At 37.9% G+C, this 6,303-nt stretch overlaps 1 non-coding gene across 1 annotated transcript; it reads left to right on the top strand.

Moving 5' to 3' along the window:
- Nucleotides 1–300: 300 nt before the first annotated feature.
- On the top strand, nt 301–373 carry Trnak-uuu. The gene has a single exon. It is a non-coding gene; the product is annotated as a tRNA-Lys (tRNA).
- Nucleotides 374–6,303: the final 5,930 nt, after the last annotated feature.

Below are 6,303 nucleotides of genomic sequence, written 5' to 3'. Positions count from 1 at the left end.
GATGATGTTGAAGTTATTTCGGGTTTCCCACCGTGTGAGGTTCTCCATCTCCGCCGACGTTTGGATGGCTGTGTCGTCCATCGTCACAAGCCCTGATGACGAATTACGACATGGATATCGAAACGTTGGCATGGATGGAGAACCTCACACGGTGGGAAACCCGAAATAACTTCAACATCATCATACGCCGGGAAAACCTCATACCCATCTTCAGATCAATAAGATATTTGGCTGTGCATTTGATTTTCAACTTAATGTCTCACAGTTAGGGCCCGGGAGAGCCCGGGTGAGCCCGGGTGAGCCCGGGTAGCTCAGTCGGTAGAGCATCAGACTTTTAATCTGAGGGTCCAGGGTTCAAGTCCCTGTTCGGGCGAATTTTTTTCTGACCTCGCAGGCAGTGGAATAAAGTGCACACCGTCTAACAAAAAATCATGGGAGGTTGTGTTTTGCTAATGTCGGCTATGACAATTGCGTGATATCTTTATTTTTGGGTCAGAAATAGCAATTTTTGGTAACTGGTAAGGAAAACGTATTGAAAACTTTAGTTTTCCCTTGTACTACTAAGTAAGGTGTAGTCAAGTTTTCCACTTTAGTTTCCTCGGTATTTTCCTCGACAAGTTTAAAGAAAGCTATTTTTAACCACTAAAATAAATATATCAATTTAGTTTTCCTTTGTGGTAGTTTTCCAATTTACTTTTCACTTTGTTTTCCTCGATAAATTATGTGTGCTTCGATGACATCAAGCAATTTAGCGAGAAAATTATGTTTTTTTTGAGCGACTCTGATAACATTAAATGAGATACTCACTGTATTCCCTGATAATACAGAAGAGATAACAGTATAGAGATATTTTTCCAAATGAAACGGATTTGTAATTTGTTTTTCCTGGAACAATAGGAGACATCAATCTGGGTCGAACTTGGGCAGACAAATTTCTCACAACGTGCAACTAGTTTTATAAAAAAATATCTTCGTAGGTGCACGTTACAGCTGGTATCCCAACGCCTCCGGCTACACGTCTATTGATGCGGTTTGCGGGATAGTATGTAGACATAAAGGGAAACACGATCCGTGGTTCAAGCGCTTCACGCATTAGGATTTTTCCTGTTTCTCTCCTCCGGCATCCTGTGAGAACGGGATGAGGTTTTTAAGTGAGGAGAGCCTGTAGGCGGCAGAAAAATGGTTGTCATGGCATCCGAGTGGGCGGGGCTTTTGGGAGGGGGATGCAGAAGGGGAGGGGGTGTAAAAGGAGATGAGGTGATCGGTGCTGCCACCTCGTGAGAGGATATGCCAGCCTCCAGGTGCTGACGCGGTGTAAGACCATGGCAGAGGCTATGCCATCAATAGCACAGGCCAACGATGAAATAACTTTTTCCTACTGAAAATATCATAATCCTATGTTATTTAGGTTGCTGAATCCGATTATGATCTTAATAAGTTTTATCACCCGCCATTTTTTCATATTTTATAGTTCAATTTATGAAATCAAGCTATATATTTAGGATTTAACAGTTTTATAGTTAAAATAAAATTGAAAAAGCAGGTCTAATGAACGAAGATGATGTAATAATATGATAAGTAATTTACTCGTAAATACAAACGATTTTATGATGTATTACAGTGCTTCATTGTTTTCCAATATACTGTATGGGGGTATTAGACTTTATAATAAAATACATATTGTTTGGAAACTATGGGTGATACCAAAAAAATAAGGCCAGGTTTGGATTTGGCACACAAAAATCTATAAAGATCGGCTATTAAAATAAAAAAGTTTTCAAAGAAATTTTTTTGTTGGCCTGTGTAATTCAAATTCAAGAGTCGGAAAGTGTTTTTCCTATCTACATCTACGCCTACATAATATTCTGCCAGATACAACCAGGGTGTTTGGCAGGGGGTAATTATTCACCATGTGTTACGAAATACGATCGCACGTCGTAGTTGGCTACCAAATATCCGTGTATACCTATCTTAATTGAAACTGTACCTTCATCAAATTATTCCCGCAAAATATCGTAATTTGTTCCCGAATATTTTAAACAAAGAACCCATCAAACAGTTTGGATACAGTTTTTAATCACGAAAACAGTATGTGAAGGTCAGGGAATTTCAGTTTGATGTCCCGGAGACCTCCCAGATGTCTTGAGTTTGACCCCTTTGGCGATACCTTGTGGAAATCGAGAATCGTTAGCATTGTAAACATAAAATAATTGTTTTATTCCCATAGATTTTATTTTTGACCGACCAAGGTTTCGACAATAGGATAATTTTAGGATAATGACAGTGTATATCTTCGATACCTAGATCGATTAAAAAATAAAATCCATGGAAATAAAAACAACTGTTTTATCTAAATTATGATATCCCTGATGTCTACCTATTTGGTCTTATCTGCGGATATCTATAGGGTAGTTTCCTTCATCAAAGAAAACGAAAGGCATTGATTGCGATTCGTTACCCACCATTAGTGTATTCATAATGTACAAATTATTTGGTTTTAGAAATACCGGCTTAGACGAATGGCAAGGGTAAATTTTATCCTCATTTGAAAAAGGCCAGATTGGCGCCCATGCGATGCCACTCCGCGTGACGTCACAGGGACCTAGTTTCTATAGGAGAAGATAGGAGTTTTACATCGTCTGAGGTTACCAATGCGTGCATGAGGCACAGAGCTCAGGGAAACATGTCTTAATAATCACCTATTAAAACTGGCTAAGGTCGGAAAGTTTTCTTCGTTTGATAAGGTATTAATAATCCTTATTTAAGCCAAGCGCTACCAGCTAGCGGGGTACTCTGCTACCTGCTAGCATCCTGCGTCGTATCAGCGCTCATATCTTCGCCCCGAGGTCACCTCACTTGCGGCAGCGGGAACTAGAACGACGTCACACGGAGTTTTCCCAGCATTCATACTTACAATTAGCCGTCGCGTTTATTCGCGCGCTTGAAATTTTTCACTTTTCATTTAATCGCGAAAAATAGATATCGTCATTTAAAAATGTAAAAGTGTGAAATAACAACTCCAGGAGGCAATCTTTCGATTTAGGCAATAAAAAAATAATAGGAAACCACCCCATTCGATAGCGGTAAACACTGTGCTTATCATGATGGCCAGGAAATCGCGACTGTTACAGTGATCACTATGAGGACATCACCGAAAGGGGTGAAGATCTCTTTCATCCTACTCTTCCCTCTCCGCCCACTGACAACTCGTTGGATGGAGGGGAGAGAAAGAGAGAGAGCTTTCTGGTCGTAATATCATAATCGCCATTGTTGATGAACTGGTTTCCGTTCGGAGGGACCCCGGCCGGTGGCGGTCTCTGTCGGGAGACGGAGGAGGCTTGCCTCGGGATTTCTTCGTCATCATGATGTGAGGTAGACGCGTTGGCGAAGTAGAGTGGTTTAGGTAGAAAGGCTAACCTTTTCCGTCCAGAAACCTCTCTGCTTGCGATTGTGAAGACCTTTAAGTTGGCTCTTAGGGTCATATTCAGCAATCCAGAGAAACACAGGTGGTGAGACATCAACTTGATCTCTGCATTTCTTCAGGGTTTTCTTCCGCGTCAGCTTGTTTGTATACAACAGTTTACCAAAAAAAAACCTGAAAAAATGCAGAGATAAAACCATCGCCGTGGAAATCTATCATTTTTTTATTATTTTGTCATTTTTTGGGCGTTCTAACAGACATCAACTTGTTTCTTCAGAATGACCTGTTGGCTACGGGTACGGGATCAACAAAGTAATAAAAAAAGGAAATAGATTTGTAAAAAGGAGAAAATAAGATAAATGTTGCTAATTCTCGTATGTAAATATTAAAAAAAGCAAAAAATGACTAAATAATAAAAAATGATAAAAATTATTTTAAAAAATTGGAAAAAATATATACATATCATATGCTATTTTGAATTTTAATTGTATAAAACACTATCAAATTCTAGTTTTAAGTTCCTCTTTCTCACAAACAATATTATACACCAACAACAGAACACGTGCGTCATTGTAAATATTATTGTAAACTGGCTGATTGGGGTGAGCTAAGGCTTACCGGCACAGCTTGTATTTACGCATTCGGCGCGGTTATGCCGTGGAAATAATTCTATATACTGGGTGGTAACGAGGCCAGAACCTAATATTTCTCAATTTCTACGATGGACTTCGATACAAAGGATGAATATCCTGGGAAAGCACTTGTTTCGATGAAGAAAAATCGAAATAATATATTAAATTCTATTTTATGTTTACTTTTATGATACTTGCATGTAGTTTGCTGATAGTAGACGTCCATACTGAGTTTCTGTTTCTCACCCGTCAATGAGCTAATTTCGACCAGCTTCAACAACACACTTAGAAGTTATTTCAAACCTCAACAAAATATGCATGACAATTCCATGGCAAAAAGGAGAGCAAGTTATGGCTACGGTGGGTGAAAATGAGTCAAGAGAGGTTACTTTAAGCAGGATTTGATGTAATTTTATACAACTTTTATGCTTTGAAGTTTCATGGGCGTGAAAAAGAATCTGGTCAATATATTTCAATGATTCTGACCCATGCCTCGATTTACTATCTTGATAGTGACTGTAGCACAGTAGATTCCAGAAGGAAAGTATTAAAAGTTCTTAAATTTTGGCAAATGATTATTTTCTTTAAAAATCAGCGAAATTGTTTAAATGAACATATTAACATGAAGTCTTATTTGGATTTGTATGAAGCACTGCAATATTAGGTTGTGAACGTAAAACATCTGCTATGTAAAAAAGTTTCTCGGGTTTTCCACCGGTTGATGTCGTCCATGTCTCGACGGAAAACCTAAGATCATGCATCTTCTATGTAAAATATTACTTCTACGCATAATTTTATTATGGATTTCATACAGAATAATTGAAGAAATTTTGTTGATAGCAAGTTTCAGAAAATCTATTTCGAATATAATTTTCCTGACGCCATTAACTAGTGATACATACTAGAGGAAATTTACATGATGAAGGTTGTATGAAATATATTCCTCTAGTTGATTCCATTGTTTGCTCCAACTTGTAATAATATGCTCCTTTACATAAACCAAACGTAGTAATTGATCGCTTTTATTGTAAATTTTATAAATATGTGTTATCGGGGATCAGCGTTCAACCCTTCGGTCATCTTACATCTATCTCTACCAAGTATCGTGCAAGTCACCTCCAGGCAGTGTAGCTAGTGATGATTCCACACCAGCAATGCAACACTCATTCCTGCCTTGATGAGAAACGCGCTCGTTCGTTGGAGACAGGCCCAAAACTCAGTAAAAATGCGATAGTTTATCTCTGGGGTAGCTTAACTCCAACTAGGTAAAATAAGTTCTACATGTTTAGTTAATAACTTAGTGTATTTGCAAATACTAATTTCTACATGGATTTTTGGCCTGTTGTGGGTCATACATGAATCATTTACTACGAGAATTCTTTGTTTTTCTATTGCTAACTATTAGTTTATGCATGCTCAATGAGGAAAAGGAGGTGGGCTCCGGCAAATGAATTATTTCAGGTGTGTCATGTGTTGAATGCCAAAATGAAACAACTTGGTTATGGTAAAACGCGCGAGTCAGTATCTGAATATGCATATAGCAACCAAAGCTGAATTCTGTTCTCCATTTCTGAGCCTTGATCGTGTGTCACAAGTGTTTATTTTCCAAAATTACGTTCTTAAACCTTTTTATATTGCTACGGATGCACTAGTTACTTCCTACTTGTTTAGGGTTTTGTTTTTTAAGGGTACAGTAATATTTGCTGATTTTTATTAGTACTTTTTTACAGCAACTAAATTATGGTTCATGTTTGAAATTGGCTTTAAGCGAGTTCGTGGGTGGAAAATAAAGCTTAATGACAGGTAATTCATGTGATTCATATGCTCGTGTACAAGGTGTAAATGATGATGACTAGTTCATTATTTTGTGTTAAACGTGGAGGGCATAGCTCTGACTATTTGTGCACTAACCATTGTACTTGATAAAGTAAGTGCCAGTTTTATTATGTCATTTTAACGCTAGTTATAAGAAGATACAGCCCTCCAATTTAGGTATATGTATAACATAAGACTTCAAACCAACAAGAACATACAGCTACGTTAAGTGTAAGACTGTATCATCTTATGATTAGCGCTAACCAGGCAACGTGAAACAGACTCTATAACAATTTGCGAGTTTTTCGACCAAAGCCAAGACATTTTTTTGCAATGTGAATTATGCCTAATTATATGTTGAGTTCTGAAGTTTATGAATTGTTGAGAAATGGACTAAGGTGATTTTGTTAGTCTCGACAGGAAGTCCTACCCACG

This window comes from Ischnura elegans, chromosome 12 (genome assembly GCF_921293095.1).
Source record: "Ischnura elegans chromosome 12, ioIscEleg1.1, whole genome shotgun sequence".
In the NCBI taxonomy this organism is placed as follows: Eukaryota; Metazoa; Arthropoda; class Insecta; order Odonata; family Coenagrionidae; genus Ischnura; species Ischnura elegans.
The sequence above is the reverse complement of the archived record's forward strand: the minus strand, read 5'-3'. Positions and strand labels throughout refer to the sequence as shown.